The sequence below is a fragment of the Mauremys mutica genome, chromosome 5 (assembly GCF_020497125.1).
Source record: "Mauremys mutica isolate MM-2020 ecotype Southern chromosome 5, ASM2049712v1, whole genome shotgun sequence".
In the NCBI taxonomy this organism is placed as follows: domain Eukaryota; kingdom Metazoa; phylum Chordata; order Testudines; family Geoemydidae; genus Mauremys; species Mauremys mutica.
In genome coordinates this window covers 142399123-142418826 of record NC_059076.1, presented here as the reverse complement: position 1 = coordinate 142418826, position 19704 = coordinate 142399123, and the positions used below count along the sequence as shown (strand labels likewise).

The following is a 19704-nucleotide window of genomic DNA, read 5'->3' as shown; positions in this document are numbered from 1 at the left end:
CCAGGCTTTGACCACTTCTACTTTAGTTCAAACAGGGATTAATTTGGGGAAGTCCTATGGCCTGTGTTAGACAGGAGGTCATTCTAGAAAATCACAATGGTCCCTTCTGACATTATAATGATCAGTGTAGACAGCACCTACACCAATAGATGGTGCCGTAGCTTTACCTTAGAGTTAAGTTGTTGTCTTGTATGTCATGTTAATATATTACGGGTGGCTATAAAGAGGACGGTGATCAATTATTCTTCAAGTCCTCTGAAGGTAGGACAAGAAGTAATGGGCTTAATCTGCAGCAAGGGACATTTAGGACAAACTTTCTAGCTCTAAGGGTTGTCAAGCTCTGGAATAGGCTTCCAAAGCAGGTTGTGGAGTGTCTCCATCATTGGAAGTGTTTAAAAACAAGTTGGATGGTCTAGGTTTACTTGGTCCTGCCGCAGTGCAGGGGGCTGGACTTGATGACTTCTCAGCGTCCCTTCCAGCCTGGTATTTCTATGATTATGTGATGATGTTGGTTGACCGAGCTCCTGGAAGAACCATGCACCATGGAAGATCTTGCCAGGGCTACCGACTGGGTGATATCATATGATAGTGGGAAAGGACACGAGAAGATTTGGAGGATAGGACTAAAATTCAAAATGATCTGGACAAACTGGAGAAATGGTCTGAAGTAAATAGGATGAAATTCAATAAGGACAAATGCAAAGTTCTCCACTTAGGAAGGAACAATCAGTTGCACACATACAGAATGGGCAATGACTGCCTAGGAAGGAGCACTGCGGAAAGGGATCTGGGGGTCATAGTGGATCACAAGCTAAATATGAGTCAACAGTGTAACGCTGTTGCAAACAAAGCGAACATCATTCTGGGCTGTATTAGCAGGAGTGTTGTAAGCAAGACATGAGAAGTAATTCTTCCGCTCTGCTCCACACTGATACGGCCTCAGCTGGAGTATTGTGTCCAGTTCTGGGTGCCACATTTCAGGAAAGATGTGGACAAATTGGAGAAAGCCCAGAGAAGAGCAGCAAAAATGATTAGAGGTCTAGAAAACATGACCGATGAGGGAAGATTGAAAAAATTGGGTTTGCTTAGTCTGGAGAAGAGAAGACTGAGAGGGGACATGATGACCGTTTTCAAGTACATAAAAGGTTGTTACAAGGAGGAGGATGAAAAATTGTTCTTCTTAACCTCTGAGGTAGCACAAGAAGCAATGGGCTTAAATTGCAGGAAGGGCAGTTTAGGTTGGACATTAGGAAAAAACTTCCTAACTGTCAGGGTGGTTAAGCACTGGAATAAATTGCCTAGGGAGGTTGTGGCATCTCCATCATTGGGTATTTTTAAGAGCAGGTTGGACAAACCCCTGTCAGGGATGGTCTAGATCAGTGCTTCCCAAACTGGGGTTTGTGAAATGCTACAGGGGGTTCTCAGGAAAAAATTCCCTAATGGCGGACAGAGCCACCCCTAGGGACCCTGGGCAGTATGGGGCCAGCAGCCTGGAGCCCCTGGACTCCCAAGAGCTAAGCAGATCAAAGCAAGCATCTCTATCACCGTGAGGAGATTTACACTTCAAGACTCCCTATAAGAAACGGAAAGGCAGGTGGATATTTTTTGCTGTTTTTAAAATTGAATAGGCAGCTAGTATTGTTTTTTTTTAATTATTATGAAGAACACGTTTAAGCTTTGTTGTAATGTGCATTGTTTGCCTGGACTGCTGAAGACCTGAATGCTTGTGTAGGAGGAACTTTGAGTTGGCTTCTTAAATCCCTTCCTGCTGTTTCACATCTGATACTCCCTGATGACACATAGGAGCCTTGTCTTCTAACAGGCTTCTTCCAAGTGATACAAGCTACGACAGTGAGATCTTGGAAGAATGTTGCCATTTTCATAATATAATAAAAATACTGTAATGATAAATAATAATAAATAGTGTGTAATATGAATGTCATAAAAACAAATATTATATGTCCAAGATCGCTGCTTTTATCATTTCTACTCAGGTAAAGGAGAAGATCCCTGGGAATATTCATTTTTAGGAGGGGGTTCACGAGACTTGCCATTTTAGTGAAAGGGGTTCACAGGTTATTGAAGTTTGGGAACCACTGGTCTAGAGAATATTTAGTCCTGCCTTGAGGGCAGGGGACTGGACTACACGACCTCTCGAGGTCCCTTCCAGTTCTCTGATTCTATGAGAAGAAAACCCGCTAAGAAAAACGTGAGTAACAGCGCCATCTGCTGACACTTGCCACATCAGTATAATAAACCTGTGGAACTCACCACTGCAGGACATTAATGAGGCAGATATTTTATTAAGACTCAGAAGAGGATTGGACATGTGAATAAGGAACAGTAGCTCCAATAACAGGCTTAGGGAAAACATTACAAGGGCCATTGGCCCATGTTTCAGGACATAAACTAAGAACTAGATGGGGTCAGGAAGGAAACGTTCTTCTCCCCTGTGGGAGAAGTGTTGCATTATTGTCCAGCTGCCTTTTTGAGCAGGGACATGGAGAGGGGCTTTGTACTTCATTCTGGAAGGAGGAAAAGGCCCTGGCTGAAGTCCGAGGTAGGACACCAAGTTAAATACCAACCCCCCTGTGTTTCTATAGCAGCTTCCCTCTGAGAGCTCCCTGCACTCCTGAGAGGTGAGATGTGCTATTATCTCCATGATAGAGACAGGGAAATCCAGATACAGTGAGACGGAGGGACTTGGCCGAGGTCACATGCCGAGACAGCGAACCCAGGAGTTCTGATTCCCAGTCCCATAATCTAAAGCACCAGGCTGTATGTGTCTCAGACGTGAGCGCCATTCTGATGTTCCTAACCCATCTCCCCAACACTGTTCCTCTCCCTGGGTTTATTTTCGTTTCCAGAGAGAACTCCGGATGAACCAGTTCAGCAAATATTTACCGACCTGTCACTCAAGCCGCGGAGAACCAAGAGGGACCCGAGGTAGGTTTTAATGCAAGCCCAGCTCTGGTTTTGAAGTCTCCGCGCTGGAGAGCAGAGCTCACATGTTCTCTTCATTAATGTCTAATGCATAATGCCATTCGGATAATGCTTTCCAGACACGCAGCCTGATCTGGCTTGGAAATATGACAGGCAGAGTGTGCGTGTAATATACCACCACACACAAAAATGAGAGCACTAATGTTAACCTTCTGCAGCAAACAAACCTCAGCTGCTCCCCCCGCCCCCAGCCTTTGCCACTGCAAAACTGCCTTCAGTCCCTTTGTGCAAGGCCTCATCGCCGGGACGGGGGAAGAGCTGCTTTGAGTTTGGCAGCTGATTTCCCCCTCCCCCAGCTTTGGTGGGGATGGAGTTGTTCTTCAAATTGTTTCCATGAGCATCTCCTGGGCCAGAAGGAGCTTTGGCCAGTTCCGGCTGTCGGCTGCTAATCTGAGAGACAAGGTGGGGGAGGTCGTCTCTTTTCACAGGCGCCGACTTCCCAATGTGCTGGGGGGCACTCGACCCCTGGCTCTGCCCCAGGCCCTGCCCCCACTCCACCCGTTCCCCCAAGACCCCACCCCCACCCGCCTCTTCCCACCCTGCTCCGCCCCCTCCCTCCAGCATGCCGCATCCTCGCTCCTCCCCACTCCCTCCCAGCCTCCTGCATGCCGCCAAACAGCTGATGGTGGTGGGCGGGAGGCGCAGGGAGTGAGGGGGAGGCGCTGATCCGCAGGGCCCAGCCAGCGGGCAGGAGGCTCTGGAGGGAGGGGGAGTTTCTGATGGGGGGGGCTGCTGGTGGGTGCTCAGCCCCCACCATTTCCCCCCCATGGGAGCTCCAGCCACGGAGCACCTACAGAGTTGGCACCTATGTATCTTTTGTTGGACCAACTTGTGTTGGTGAGAGAATCAAGCTTTCGAGCTCGGTCAGGTCTGGGAAAGGTACTCCGGGTGTCGCAGCTAAATGCAAGATCCAACAGATAGTTTAGCATAACTAGTTAGCATATATCCTAAGGGATCACTGAAGGTGAAGTGGTCCGTTAACACTCCTGTAGTCACAGGACAAAAAGAGGGGGTTACGGATTGTTGTAATGAGCCATAAATCCAGTGTCTCTGGTCAGTCTGTGATTTTTAGCGTCTAGCAGAGTAATGAATTTAAGCTCCCAGGCTCGTCTTTGGAAAGTGCTGTGCAGGTTTCCTTTTGCAGATGAGGACTGAGAGGTCAGATACGGAGTGATCGCTTGGTGAAAAGTGTTCGCCCTCGTGCGATAGGTTGTTTTTGTCTTTTATCATTTCCTGTGAGAGTTCATTCGAGAGTGCAGTGATTGTCCGGTTTCACCCACATAGTGGTTGTTGGGGCATTTAGTGCACTGGATAGGGTACGCCACATGTTGTGATGGGCATCCCATGGATCTTGAATGGTGTTTTGTGGGGGGTGTTGATCATTGTAGCAATGAAGATGCGGCTGCAGGTTTTGCATCTATTGTTCTGGCAGGGTCTGGTGCCGCTTTGAGTTGGCGTGTCCTGGTCTGTGGGGAGCTATGATGAGACTTGGAGAGATTGGGGAGTTGTTTGAAGGCCAGAAGAGGGGGGGTTCAGGAAATATTTCTTTCAGGATGGGGTCCCCATCGAGTATGGGTCATAGTTGTTTGATGATACCCCTGTGTGGGTTCCAGTGGGGGGCGGGGTAGGAGACAGCTAGGGGTGCGCAGTCTGGGGGGGTCATTATTTCTGTACTGAAATTTAGGGTGTTTCGGTCGCCTGTTCAAAGATGTGATCTGCTTCTTTGGTGGAGTGTCCTTGTTTGGTGAAGGCGGTTTTGATCGCTAATCAGTGTCTTACACCAAAGGTTTAAGAACAGCTGGTGGCAATAGTGGCATGAAATGAGTTGGTGGGTTCTCCGAGCATGGCTTAGTCGCCGTGCATCCACACCACGAGACCACCACTACCAGCCACGCTCCTGGCAGTCTCAGCAGAGAGGCCAATGATTGAATGGGTGTTAGAGGCTCCTCTGCCCTCTAGAAAGGGGTCCCGTCAGGGCAGGATTAAGATCTCATGGCAAGGGGCTTGGGTTGGGAGAAGCTGGCCCCCATGCCAATGGCCGTGCTGGTCCTGTTCTTTTGTTCAGGAGAGGTCTCCAGGGTAATCAGTGCAGAGCTGTTTGGGACATGACTTTTTTTTTTCCTTTTCCCCGCTAAAAGTTAGTGGGTTTCCTTAAAATCCTGGAAGCCACCAATACTTTCCATTTTTGGCAGCTGCAACGTTTCACTTTTGGGGCCAAGAACTGCATCGAGTTCGGTTTTTTGGCACAAGCCCCAAAGTCTTTGAGAAAAATGAGATTTTTTTTTCAAAAAATGTTGTTTAATCCAAAAAGGCCATTTTAAAAAACCGTGATTTGAAGGGGAGGGTTTCAGCCGGCTCTGCGGCCGTCCTTGAGCTCACACATTAAACATAAACCCAGTAAGACTAAGGTTGTTGTCTAGCCTCGATCATCTTCCAATAACTTACTGTTCAGTGCACATTCCAGGTCTCCCACGCTGCCTGGGCCACAGAGGAAAGGGCTCTGCTAAAATGCAAGGCTCTGGGTGCGGGGCTGTGAGCTCCTGGGGCAGTGCAGCCCGGCCTGACCCGGTCTCTGAGCTGCGCGGTGGCGGCCGTGTGGCCCGGCTGTGGCAGCACCAGCCACCAGTGCTCCAGGCAGCGCGGTAAGGGGGCAGGGAGCAGGGGGGGTTGGATAGAGGACAGGGGAGTTTGGGGGGGTGGTCAGGGGGCGGGAGTGTGAATAGGGGTCAGAGTGATCGGGGGGGAACGGGGTTGAATGGGGGCAGGGCTCCTGGGGGGGCATCAGGAAGGAGGGGGGGTTGGATGGGGCAGGGGTCCCGGGAGGGGCCATCAGGAATGAGAGCGGTTGGATGCAGTGGCGGGGGGAGGCGGGGATGGGGGCCCGGGGGCGGTCAGGGGATAGGGAGCGGGGGTGTGTGGATGGGGCAGGGGTCCTGGGGGGGGCCATCAGGAATGAGAGGAGGGGTTGGATGGGGCAGCGGGGGGCAGTCGGGGTGGGGGTCTGGGGGCGGTCAGGGGACAGGGAGCGGGGGGGTGTGGATGGGGCAGGGGTCCTGGGGGGCTGTCAGGAATGAGAGGAGGGGTTGGATGGGGCAGTAGGGATCCGGGGGCAGTCAGGGAGCAGGGAGTGTGTGAATGGGGCAGGGGTCCCAGGGGGCTGTCAGGGAACAGGGTGGGTCGGATGGGGCAGGAGTCCTGGGGCAGGGGGGCAGATAGGAGGTGGGGGCTGGGCCATGACCCCCTCCCCTAACCAACCCTCCATACAATTTACTAAACCCGATGCAGCCCTCAGGCCAAAAAGTTTGTCCGCCCCTGAGCTAACCCCTCCCCCAAATTGTTACTTTCTTTGCACCTTAATAACAATCCAGATGTTAGTGTCTGGAACTGAGCTCTGATGAGCTCCAGCCACCACCGCTACAGACTCATTAATCACTCGCTGTCAGTGTTACTCCCTGACGCCTCCCGCCCATGCTGCGCTCTGGCCCCACCGTGCGATGCTGGATCCAGCACCGCTGCGACGTTCGGCGCTGGTTGAAAAACAGGGACGTGGATTTGAATGTTTGTTCGCAGAATTGTTGCCAGTTTTTTTTAATAGAAATTGTCACGGACCTTTTTCACATAGTGCAAAGCAGGGTTTCCTGCTCAAAACTAGCTTTTCTGCAAATGAAAACTTTTAAAAACTATTTTGATAAAAAATGTCAATTAATGTCATGGAAAATGTTGTGAAAAACAGAAACTTTTGAAAAAGCCAACGTAGCCTCCGTACCCTAAGTAGTGGCAACATGTGTTCTCTCTGCCCTTTGGATACTGGTAACCCGAGGATACAAAAGCACTTTATAAACATTAAGCCTCTCATTGTCTGTGTCATGTAGTTAAACGCAGGATAAATCCATTAATTGACAGGAGGGTAAACTGAGGTTCAGAGAAGGTAAGTGCCTTGACCAAGGTGACCCAGCAAGTGAGAGGCGAAGCTGGGAATAGAACCCAGCGGTCCTGATTTCCATGCTCCTGAGCTAACCACTAGACAACACTGTCTCCTGTTTTAGAATGCCGAGCAGTTCGGCTGCTCTATTTATGTCTGTCCAATCAGCCTTGGGGAACGCGGCTGAAGACAGACGAGTGTCTGTTCAGAGCCCTCCCTCACTTGGATAAATGCCCAGCCATCCACACCCATTGTTGCAGTGTTGGCTCAAGAGGGGAAGAGGTGAGGCCGGGGGAAGGAAGCTGGCATCATGCTGCTGGTGCTGGGGACAATAGCGCACTCAGAGTGGCCAGGGGAGATTAAAGGTCCCGTGACTGAAGAAGGCAGCTCAGCGGCGATTTCCCGGGGAAGTCAGGAGTGAGTGGGTGTGTCTGTGTGAGCGGGAGCCGTTCTATGGGCTGTGGACGTGTGCAGTACGTGAGCTGAGCGAGTGGTGTGTGACTGTAAAAGGGGGATGTTTATGGGGATGTCAGGGCTTGAATGATGCGGGGGGGGGGGGAAGTCAGGGCCCCCTGAATGTCCAGTGTCCTGCTTTCATTTAAGCCATGGGGAGAAGTACCGAGGCCGGCAGACAGACATGAGGGAGCCCCTAATAGAGACGCAGCCACCTCTGGCCCCTCCCTCGTCAGAGCCCCGGGGATGCCCCAGGCTGCAGTTGGGAACGTGTTTCCCAGCCCAGAGAAACAGGCTTGAGCCAGCAGCGCTCAACTCACGTGGTAAAACTAGTGGTGTGGACACGGCTTAGAAACGCAGCCTGAGTCTAACCCCCTCGGCGACCTGGGTCTGAGCTCGGGTGGCCAGCCCGTGCCGCAGCGTCCAGGCCGTTATTTGTAGCGGGCTAGATCGAGGGATGCTAATGCACGGGTCTCTGCCTGGGCTGGGACACACGGGTCTAGCCAGTGTGGACACACACACGCCCCCTAGTGGACACAGAGGGAGAAGGGTTAGGAGAGCACGTGCCAAAGCGCAGGCCGTGTATCTGCCGGGGTAGCGTGCAGTGGATGGAGGACAGGGAGTGTATTGCACACGGGTGGGATCGAGTGGACCGTGTATGGACGGGTGAACGCACCAGTGTCTGCTGTGGGCTGGCGGCTGAGTGTGCCGCGGGGGCGTCTGGTTCAGATCTAGCTTCTGATGACATCAACAGCTTGATTGGAAATCAGGCTGAGTACGGGTTGAAATCATTTCCTGGAGCCTTCCTGGCTCCATCATGCCTGACTGACCCTTTCACTTCAGCATCAGCCCAGCTCAGTAGCACCCCCGAGCTGTCCCCATTTGCTGCCTGCCTGGGGGGTGGGGCACTGTTTGCAACGAACGGGAGGGTCTCAAACCCCGGCTTGTGTCCTCAGCATAAGAACTTCCCCCATATCTGAGCCGCCTCCTTCAATGGTCACCAGGGGAGCTAGATCCTGGACTGGCCACAGATAAAGACTATTTGCCATGAGAAAGAGTCATGGGGGGGAGGCGGGAAGGTTGTCTGAGAGGGACGTGCTCTGTGGAGAGAAGCTTCAGTCCAGCACCAAAACTCAGAGATGAACGTGAGCCCAGGACCATCCAAGGAGAACATGCTGGAGACCTGTGACCTGCCTGCTGCTTCTGTATCTGCCAAGGCTTTCTTCACCTGCGAGAAGGGGCCGTGTAGTAACCAACGGCCTTTCTCCCTAGATCACCCATTCCGTTCATTGGAACCTGGCGTGGGGACCTGGGGAGGCTACAGACCGATTTCCCTGCGGTTCATACCAGTGGCTAAGCAAAGGACGCGTCTCTTAAATTCGCCCACCTCTCCCGTCCAGCAGATCACACCTCTCCGGGCTGTGTGCGATCCCATCAGGCAGACAGAGGATGTGTTCCCTGCCCCTCCCTGCCACGCGGCAGGACGAAGGAGCCTTGAACTAAACCACAGAGTCAAAAATACAGCGATAGCAAGGCCAGGGCACCCCGCCACCTAAAAGCATTCCTGAGCCTTTCAGAACTGCAGCGACCTCGTTGTCTATTACCGGGCTGAGGAGAGGGGCTGGAGCAGATCTGGCGAGGGGGGAGGAATGAGAGAACGAGAGCTAGCAGAAGGAGGATGAGTGGGGGAGAGACAAAGAAGAAATGACAGAGAGGAAAAAGAGAGGGATAAATGGGAGATATTGCGAGAGAAAGTAAGTCCTGTTATTCAGGCCTTTATGCAGGGAGGCTGGGGAAATTCCATCGGCCTGGAGGATGATGATAAGTATTAATAAACAACGCTTCCAGGGCGCTTTTCACCCACTTTACAAAGGAAGGCAGTGTCATAATCCTCATTTTCCAGATCAGGAAACTGAGGCACAAATGACTCTGCTGTGGGCATGGACAGCATTTTAAAAGTCTTGGGCTGATCTTACTCGTGCGTCAGCCCCAGTGTCTTCCCAACTAGGTGACGCTGATATGAAAACCAGGCACCAGAAGTGCTTTTTCTGCCACAGAAATGCAGCCACCTCTGGAGTGGAGTTTGGCAGCTGTTTAGCAGCATGCAGCAACACGACACAGATGGACGGATCTAAATGAGAGCCAGGGGAATATTAGGGAAGTCCCATTACACTCTCAGGGCATGGCATAGACAGGCTTTCGCAGGACAGAAAATCAGCCCCCAGACTATTTTTAAAGGCACAATATTTGTCCAATGGGGAAGAAAGTTCTAATCCGGCTGTGCAAGAAACGCACATGGCCGAGGAATTCTTACAAACAAGGGGAAGCTTTAAAAATGTGGCTCTAAAACTGTCCCCGCCCACCGTGGTCACGGCGACCTTCTTATGCAAATGTCTGGCCTTTGGTTATTTGTCCTAGTTCAGCAAAAGTCCATTCGGTGTGGCTTGTAAACACGAGGCTCTATTGTGAGACAGGAAGAGAAACAGCCCTGCCCAGGCCGGGTGTGTCGCAGGCTGCACTCTGTGTGCTGGCTTTGAACAAGGGGGGAGACTGGCAAACAAAAATATCCGCTGCTGGGGAGGGCACCAGGCTGCCGATAAGCAGGGGGTTCCGGCCACTCGGCTCTGGGCTCAGAATTCACGTACGCTGGCAGCGGGAGGCCCAGCGCTGGGGCTCAGGAAGCCTGGCTCGGGGGGTCAGCGGCTGGAATTTATGGCCCAGCCATGTGGGCATTACGCCCACAGTCACTGTAGCGCTTCCCAGGTCTCCCAGCAGGGACCTGCCAGGCAGGTCAAGCACCCGACTCCCACCAGTCCCCTGAGCTTCCAGCCTGTGGAATCCTCCCTGCTCCTTTTGGCCTTTTCCCCCGCAACACGCGTTTTAAGCAGGGAAAAGAAAGGCGACAGGAGCGCTGGGACTGGGCGTGGAGCCGACGAGCGATTGAGGGGGCATTCAAGGCTGGGGAAATAGTGGGAACAGGAAACTCTGTGGCTAGCAAATGAGACAGAGTGAGTCCCGACCTTTATAGAGCAGAGGCGTCACTGCCTCCGCTCTCATGCAACGCTACCCCCAAAAGCTGCTCTGCAAGACAATCCTGCTGACACACACATACCCCGGGCCACTCAGTGCGATGCTGCTACCAGTGGCCACCCCAAAATGCAGCACTGCTGACCAGAGACCCTAAGAACTGCCGCCCTGCTGAGCCGAAATGCTCTGGATGTAGGTGGATTACAGGCGGCTCCCCAGGATGGTAGAGCACGGCGGGGGGGCTTTATTTATTGAATGGTCCCAGAAGGCGAAAGCTCATGAATCCCCGTGCAGCACTCACACAAAGTCGGCGAGTCAGGTAACAAACCCCACAACATCAGCTACAAATAGTCTGTGATGGCGTTGAATGGTTTGCCACCAACCTGTAGGCTGGACAATGTTTGCACGGGGAGGGAGGATGGTCCAGTTTTTGGTTCAGGCACTGGCACCGGTCAATTTCTTACTCTGCCATGGATTTCCTGTGTGCCCATGGGCAAGTCCCTTAGTCCTGCTCTCGGCCTCAGTTTCCCCACCTGTACAATGGGGATGATAGCACTGCCCCGCCTCCCAGGCGTGTGCAGAGATCAAGCCATTTAAAACAGGTTGTAAAGTGCGTTAAGGCTGACAGCTGAAAAGCACTAGATGAGAAACGGGCATGGGTTTTATTGTATTATTGATTTACTAGTCCATTCCCCCTCCCCCCATGCAATTGCTCCATTATCTATCTAGTCATCAAGTTGTCAGGGAGGAGCAGTTCCCTTCTCCCGGCCCATGCTCAATACTGCACGAGTGGGTAGGTGCATCATGGAGGATTTTGCCTTCCTTGGAAGTATCAGCTACTGGCCGCTGCTAGATGCAGGAGGCTGTGGGTCAATAGTCTGACCCAGGGTAGCAGCCCCAGGCTCCCAATGATACCTGAACGCTGTCCCGCCCCTGGCTGCACTGGGGGTATGCAGAGATCTGCTGACAAACACTTAGTACATGGGACTGGGGTGGGGGTGTCAGTACAAGGCTGTCAGCATCTGGGTGACCATGTTTGATTGGTTGATTGGTTTTTAACTTTGCATCCTTCGATATGAGCCTTCCAGGCTGGCGATCTGCGTTCACTCTTCAATTCTTCATTCTCCCTGTGCATTTCCTCTCTCACCAAGTCATTTCTATGGGGCTTTCATCACCTCCCGGAAGATGCTACATCACTTCTTGACAAGACGCCAGGGCAGAAAGCATAGGCGTAATCTCCAGATGGAAGCCTCCCTCCAGCTCAGGGTCAGTGATACAATCACAGAGGAGAAAACTGGGAGCGGGTGTGAAATCTTCCTGCCCTTAATGACCCCCCAGCTGTCTCAGAGCCACAGGTCACCCAAGCACTGCCCAGGTAACGAGACCCCGGACGGTGACCACAATCCTGCAGGTAAATTGAATCTCTAAGATCACCCCTGAACTTGATCCATCAAATCCACACACCCTTCTTGGCGATGGTTTTTTTTTTAAAGTTCTACGTTGCAGTCCTAAGTAATGGAGCAGAATCGGTGTGTGCACATACGAGGTCATTTCCTACTCACAGGCACGTTCTGGGATCCATCTGAAAGTTTGGTCAATGCCTTGTGAACTTGCCAGAGCCTGAATTCTTAGCAAACTCCCCCGGCAGTCCAGGGAATGCAAACCCCATTCCTCTCTCCCGTCTCACCTGCAGTCGTGTCCTTTGCTCTGAGCCTCCACTAATGGAATCTTGCCTCCCTTGAAGCCACTCAGCCCTTGTAGCTGCTGCAAAGATCATTTTCCTAGCCCATTGCATTGGCTCTCTTTGAGTCCCACCACTGGCTCCCCGCTCTCTGTCACATCCAGTGCAAGCTGCCCGTCTTCACGTTCAAGGGCCTTCGCGTTCTATCCCCAGCCGACCTCCCGTCTCTCATTCGCTATCAAGCTGTCTGCTCCTGCCTCCGATCAGCCCCTGGCTGCAGCCTCCATCACCCACTTGTTACATTTGCAAACAAGCCCCTTCGTGGTTTCTCCCCTGCTCCACACAAACATCCACAAATCCTTCCAATTCCCTCCTTAAAACCCTCCTTTGCCGTGATGTCTCCAAACCCCTTTGCCACAGCTGGTGCGCAGAGACCACTGCCTGTCCCATTGACCGATATTGTCCCATCATTTCCTTGTGCTCCCCCATCGGGCTGGATCTATTTGTTAAAAGAACAGGGGTACTTGTGGCACCTTAGAGACTAACACATTTATTTGAGCATAAGCTTTCGTGGGCTACAGCCCACTTCATCGGATGCACAGAATGGAACATATAGTGAGGAGATATAGATACACATACAGAGAGCATGAAAAGGTGGGAGTTGCCATACCAACTCTAAGAGGCTAATTCATTAAGATGAACTGTTGTCAGCAGGAGAAAAAAACTTTTGTAGTGATAATCAAATAGCCCATTTAAGACAGTTTGACAAGAAGGTTTGGGGATACTTAACATGAGGAAATAGATTCAATGTGTGTAATGGCTCAGCCATTCCCAGTCTCTATTCAAGCCTAAGTTGATTGTATCTAGTTTGCATATTAATTCAAGTTCAGCAGTTTCTAGTTGGAGTCTGTTTTTGAAGCTTTTCTGTTGCAAAATTGCCACCTTGAAGTCTGTTACTGAGTGGTTAGAGAGGTTGAAGTGTTCTCCCACTGGTTTTTGAATGTTATGATTCCTGGTGTCAGATTTGTGTCCATTTATTCTTTTGTGTAGAGACTGTCCGGTTTGGCCAATGTACATGTTGTCTCTTGACTTATGCTGAAATTTCAAGCTCTCTGGGACAGGGACCATCTCCTGTTCTGCCCAGCGCTAGGGAGTCCCGGTCCAGGGCTGGGACTCCTCGGTGCGATGGGAATTCAAACAATACTAGTCAATCAGCAGTAATCCCCACTGGAAACTCTGGGATTCTGTCCTTATCGGCTCCCCCTGGGAGTCAGTCCGAGGATATCTTCAACAAAGACGTGGTCCTTGTCAATTTCAACCACTGACCTTAGCCGGGGGCGAAGGTGCCAGCGAGGAGACGTGCCCGCGCTGACGCTGAACCAGCTACAGAAGCGTAGCCATGGCAGCGCAAGGAGCGGGAGGGGCTAGCCCCCAGGGCCATCCAAGATCCTAGCACGTGCTCGGGGGGGGGGAGCCCCTCCAGCCCTTGCCACTGCCCCAGCTGCATGCTATTTTTAGTGCGCTAGCGCGCTCGGAGCCAGCCTGGGGTAGGTCTCCAAACCTCCTGCGGGAGGGGTCGTTAGGAACTGTTGCTGGCTGTTCCTTGGAAGGCCTGGCAGGAAACCTGGGTTTCCGGCACAAGTTCACTAGGTTCAACAGCTGAAAGGCATCAGAGTCGAGCAGGTGATGTCGTGCCAATGAAGCCCACAGACCACAGCTGCCTTCTCTAATCAGGCCAGGACTAAATGTCCCTTGTCAAGAGAGTCCAGCCAGGTCATTCAGGAGCCAACCCCACCGGGAGTGGAGCATCCTCAGTGCTGTTCCCATTGACTTCTAGCCATCAAGAGGTGCTCAGCACCTTCCTGGATTGGGCCCTTGCTGAACCAATCAGGCCACCATGTAAAACGCCACCAAAGTTCCTGACTTTGCTCTGCTACTATCTCGTAAACTGGGCGTTATCTTGGAGCCAGTCCTTTCCCTAGATCCTCACATCCAGGCTATGTCTAAATCTTACCAATTAGTCCTGCCTACCACCGCTAAGATCCAGCCTTTCCTCTCCATCCACACAGCTAAAACGGGCATCCATGCCCTCATCGTCTTGTGTCTGGAATGTCCGCTCCAGAGACCCGATCTCGCCATCACCACGAGAATCGGGGAACTTATGAGCACCAATGTCTATAGGCCACCACGTTGCGCCCAGCCCACGCTGGCTCCACCAAATCGGAGCAACCCTCCCATATGGGTTGGCGACGTCGCTAGCCGTCAGACATCTTGGAATTATGACAACGCCTGCAGGGAAACCGGGGTTTGCTGAATACCTACAAACATAACCAACTACAAGAGGCATCAGCCTCCTCAAAGTGGCCATGAAAAGGAACATCCCCTGTGACTGCAGAAAGCCAGCGCCCCATTCTGAGTGGCATACAGAGAGATACTGCCAAAGGAGTAACATCAGGTAACCCTGCTGCTACAGCTGCACACCTGCAATCACTCAACGCCGATGGATAAAAGCTATGCAGGGCCTCGATTTCACCCACTCAAGCAGGAAGGCCTGGAGGCCGCTCCGTAATCTGGGCGATGCTCACCCTGCCCAAAGCAGAGTGCCACGTGTCCCAGCCACCGCCATCGCCACCCAAACCTTCCGGAATTCCAAGGCCCAAGCAGGTCGTCATCACAAAAGGAAAGTGAAGAAAAAGCTGCATCGCTCCCTGTCCGACCTCCCAACAACGTCGAACCCGTCGAAGCCGTTCACTAGACAAGATGCAGACAAGGCCAAAGGGTGCACCAACTTGGCCAGACTACAGGTGCGGCTGGCATCTTCCCAAAACTTCCCGAAAACCTAGGTCAGCTTATTGTCTGACCTGCTTCCTTACCAGTGTGCCTGCCTTTGGCCAAATGGCCAAGAAACGGGACAACGGGCAAAAATCACCACTGTCCTGAAACCAGGGAAAGCAGCCAAGAATCAGAAAGCCTCCCAGCTGATATCATTACTACGTGTAAAGTACACACCCTTGGAAAGGATGCTGCTCCAGAGACTCACATCCACCTCTGAGGACTGCACCCTGAAAGAACAAGTTGGATTTGAACTGGGGCAATGCGCCTGTGATTAGGTAATCAGACCGATGAGCTACATCGGAGCCGGCTACTAACCCAGGCTCAGAACAGCAGCCGCCTTTGTGGACCTGTCCTCAGAATAAGACATGGTTTGGCAGGATGGCCTGCTTCTGAAAATGTCAAAAATGGCATGTTGCAGAACCACATTGCACGGATTGCCACCAGCTGTAAGTTTGGCAGACGTATAATGGAACAGACCAACAGACGTTCATCTATTGAACTATAGGCTTCCACAGGGATCTGTCTTGGTACCATCACTCTTCAATATTTGTATCAGCAGCATGTGATCAACCCAGTCATGATCCTTGGTAAGTTGTTCCAATGGTTATTCACTCTCACTGTTAAAAATGCATCCCTTATTTCTGGTCTGAATTTGTCTAGCTTCAACTTCCAGCCACTGGCTCGTGTTAGACCTTTCTCTGCTAGACTGAAGAGCCCATTGTTAAATACTTGTTCCCCACGTAGATAGTTGTAGACTGTGATCGAGTCACCCCGTAACCTTCTCTGTGTTCAACCAAATAGATTGAGCTCCTTGGATGGATGGATAGAAGTGCGTGGGGATAGAGGTGCGTGGGGATGAAGGGATAGAGAGACGGATGGAGGGATGGGGATAGAGGTGCATGGGGATGAAGGGATAGATGGAGGGATGGATCGAGGTGTGTGGGGATGAAGGGATAGAGAGAGGGATGGAGGGATGGGGATAGAGGTGTGTGGGGATGAAGGGATAGAGATGGATGGAGGGATGGGGATAGAGCTGCATGGGGATGAAGGGATAGAGAGAGGGATGGAGGGATGGGGATAGAGGTGCATGGGGATGAAGGGATAGATGGAGGGATGGGGATAGAGGTACATGGGGATGAAGGGATAGAGATGGATGGAGGGATGGGGATCGAGGTGCACGGGGATTAAGGGATAGAGAGAGGGATGGAGGGATGGATCGAGGTGCATGGGGATGAAGGGATAGAGAGAGGGATGGAGGGATGGGGATCGAGGTGCACGGGGATGAAGGGATAGAGAGAGGGATGGGGATAGAGGTGGCGGGGGATGAAGGGATAGAGAGAGGGATGGAGGGATGGATTGAGGTGCATGGGGATGAAGGGATAGAGGGATGAAGGGAGGGATGGGGATAGAGGTGCATGGGGATGAAGGGATAGAGAGAGGGATGGAGGGATGGATTGAGGTGCATGGGGATGAAGGGATAGAGAGAGGGATGGGGATAGAGGTGTGTGGGAATGAAGGGATAGAGAGAGGGATGGAGGGATGGGGATAGAAGTGCATGGGGATGAAGGGATAGAGAGACGGATGGAGGGATGGATTGAGGTGCGTGGGGATGAAGGGATAGAGGGATGGAGGGAGGGATCGAGGTGCACGGGGATGAAGGGACAGAGAGAGGGATGGATCGAGGTGGGTGGGGACGGATGGATACTTTGGATCCTCAGCCTCTTTATCCCTCCCTCAATTTCCAGCACACCCGTCTCCGTGCTGCCCAGGCCCCACTGGATGTGTTGGGAGCCTCTTCTCACCGGCCGATCTCTCCCCGCCGCAGTCTGAGCAGGGAGCAGCACCCAGCAGATCCTTCAACCGGAGAAGGAAACGGGCTGGGCAGGGAGCGGTGAGCCCCCACCGCCCGCCGCTGGCCTCCAGCACAGGGGCTGCGGGGAGGCCCTGGCGCGAGCCAAGCCTGGAGTTTAGGTTTCAGTCCCTGCGGAGGGCAGCCCTGCCTCCTCCCCTCACATCTGCGGCTGGGATTGCAATCTGAACCTCTGCCTGGGCTGGGCCAGGGCTCGGGGGTGGGAGGAAAGCACTTTGGGAAGCTGGAGGAAGCCGGAGTGCAGCCGGGGTGGGCTGTCGGAGGAGAACACACCGAGGCCAGGAGCTGCCGTCCTTGGCATGACCGTCTGCTGGGAGAAAGGGGGGATCAGGAGACCGAGAGGAAAATCCTTGGGTGGGGGCTGAGGGCGGCTCGGAGGGGCTCTGGGCTGACAGGGAACATGAGCATGGAGGAGCTGCACAGCTGGAGCTAAAGGCACCATCGGCTCAGACGGGCGGGATCGAAGCTCTGTGCCGCACCCCAGAGGTGAGCGTACGCTGGGCCCTTTGGGAGACCCTGGGCTGGGGGGTGATGCTGCTGGGGCGACCTGGGACAGGGCAGCTGGCAGTCACCTGAGCTGGAGCTGGGAAGGGGCTCGGTTGCCCGCCAGCGTGAAATGTGCATTAGACGCAGGGGAGCACTGGGGAGGGGGGCAGAGGGGGGTCTGTAATGTGGGGAGGGGAGCGTGCTCGAGTGGGCTGGAACTCAGGGTTCCTGGCTTCTACTGCTGGAGCGAGCCCAGAATGGGAGTCAGGACTTGTGGGTTCAACTCCCACCTCTGGCAGGGAGAGTGGCCCGCAAACAAGGACTCTGCATTTCTGGGGTTTAGCCCTGACTCTGCTGGCCTGGGCCGTGGCGATACGGGAACCCCGCCGATTACCTGCCCCCGCAAAGCATGTTGGGTTCTGCTGATGCCAAGCACCGTATGCAGCCAGCCCTAAGGATTGGGAATTGTTCGTGCCGGGAGGCCCGCAGTCTGTTCCCACCCCGAGGCGGGGTGCACTGCCGTCCTGCTCGCTTGTCTCCGCTGGATAAAGTCATTGCCAGCAGGAAAGCGACATGTTTTCAGACCAATGGCCGATGAAAACCCCGGTTCCCTGGTTCATTTCATGTCGTGGATTTGAGGCTTTTCTGTCCCTGCCGGGCCATAGACATTCTTGCTGATTGGGACTTCAGACAGGCAAACTTTACAGCTGCATCTGAACTTCTGTAGGCCCCAAGGAGCTTCTCCCCGAGGAATACTTTGTAATTCCAGAGTGTTGGGTCTGAGAGTGACGATCACGCACTGATTAACTGCACCTTACGATGCCTCCCCTGCCAGGGAGATGGGTCCTAATTCCCCGCTTTATACGGGAGCTGCCCTCACCCTTCTGCCCCACCCAGCTCTGACTTCCCTGAGCTGCAGCTAATTTATTTCCCTCGCTAGTTTTCATGGAAGCAGGAATACTATAAAGCTCTAAAAAACATCGCTTCTTAACTATTTGCAACTTGATCCAAAGCAGTAAGTGCTGGGGCGCGGAGGGAATGATCTTCTGAGGATCCCCTTTATCTGAGATTTCCAGAGCCAAGGGGCTGGGCTCATTCAGGGAAGGGGATGTCTTCCCTGCAGAGTTATCACATCCCAGGTTAACCGCACGGCAAAGCCCGACCCGAGTGACCGTGCCCTCCCTGGTTCTGTGCACCCCCGTGTGTCGATTGGACTTTTGGGGGCGTATCCCCCGGTGCTTCGTTCTGGGAGAGCCGAGACACTCTGTGAGACCTGGGGGAGAACGTGTCTGTGTGTGCGGGCACACGTGTGGCTGTGTGTGCGCCGGGCCGGGCAGGGGCGTCTAGGAGGTGGCGTGTCTTGGCGGAGGATGGTACAGCTGCGGGCTGTGTGGAGGTGATCGTGGGTGGGGTAGGCGCGTGCGTGTCGGTGGGTGTGTGCGTGGGTGCAGATAGATGGTGGGTGCGTGGTGAGGACTGTGCACGGAGGTGTCTGTGTGTAGCTGATTGTGCTGATTGACAGCGTGCTTGTGCACAGGTGTGATGGGGGGGTTCGTGTGTGTGTTCACGGATGCATGTTGTATGGCAGACAAGGGAACCCACCCCAGTAAGGCGCTCGGTAGAGGACGGAGAGAAAACCCTCATTTACCCCCCAGACAGCCCTTGAGACAACGCCTCACTCTTCCCCTTGTGAGGCTCCTGCCACGGGCCCCGCTTGTCGCTGGGCGCACGAGGGACGACTGTACTGACTGGCAGTGCTAGTGGTAGCTACGTGGGCCCAGGAACAGGCCACGCTTCCATCCAAAGCTGCTGGAAGGTGGGAGCGGCTCCTAGTTCGTTGCAGTCTTTCCCTCTGGTCCCCGACCCCTCAGCCTCCTCGGGGCTCTGCTCCAATAAGCAAGTCAGCCTCCGCCAGAGACACAAGCCAAGCCCTGGCTGGAGGGAGGGTAGCAGATCCAGGAGCGACCATGCCGAGTCCAAAGACCCCACGTAGTTCCCGGCCTAGGGCCAGGACGTGGTGCTGCAGCTGTACCCTCCTGTGGGTACTCGCAGTGCGGTAACAACCACAATGGGTTACAGGCTGCGCCCGCCACCTCGCAAGGCCCGACTTCCCGGGTTGCCTTTGCTCCCAGGGAACCTGAGTTTGCGGGTCTCCTCCGAAGCTTAGCCACTGGGCGCTCTCTGCCCAAGAGGAATTCGATGGTGGGAGAGAGGGGAGGGCCGCCCATGAGGCCCAGGGAGATGCGTGGGAGCCCAGGGCTGGAGTTGGTGCTGCATGGTCCATGCCCAGGTGCATCCGCTGAGCTGTAGCAAAGGGGAGCAGGGTTGAGGTCGCAGGGGGCGGGAGGTCTGGATTGAGGTACCCCAGCAGAGCGGGGCGGGGCAGGCCGTGAGATTGTTATTGGACACGAGAGGCCAGGACCTTGG

At 53.5% G+C, this 19704-nt stretch overlaps 1 protein-coding gene across 1 annotated transcript in view; it reads left to right on the top strand.

Moving 5' to 3' along the window:
• The first annotated feature begins 17102 nt into the window (after positions 1-17102).
• The window catches only part of LOC123371212 (heat shock 70 kDa protein 12B-like), a 54901-nt gene continuing 52299 nt past the window's right edge, over positions 17103-19704 (top strand). The window contains exon 1 of the mRNA XM_045018539.1: positions 17103-17277. The gene's annotated coding sequence lies outside the window, so the exon portion shown is untranslated. The remainder of the gene's footprint in view (positions 17278-19704) is intronic.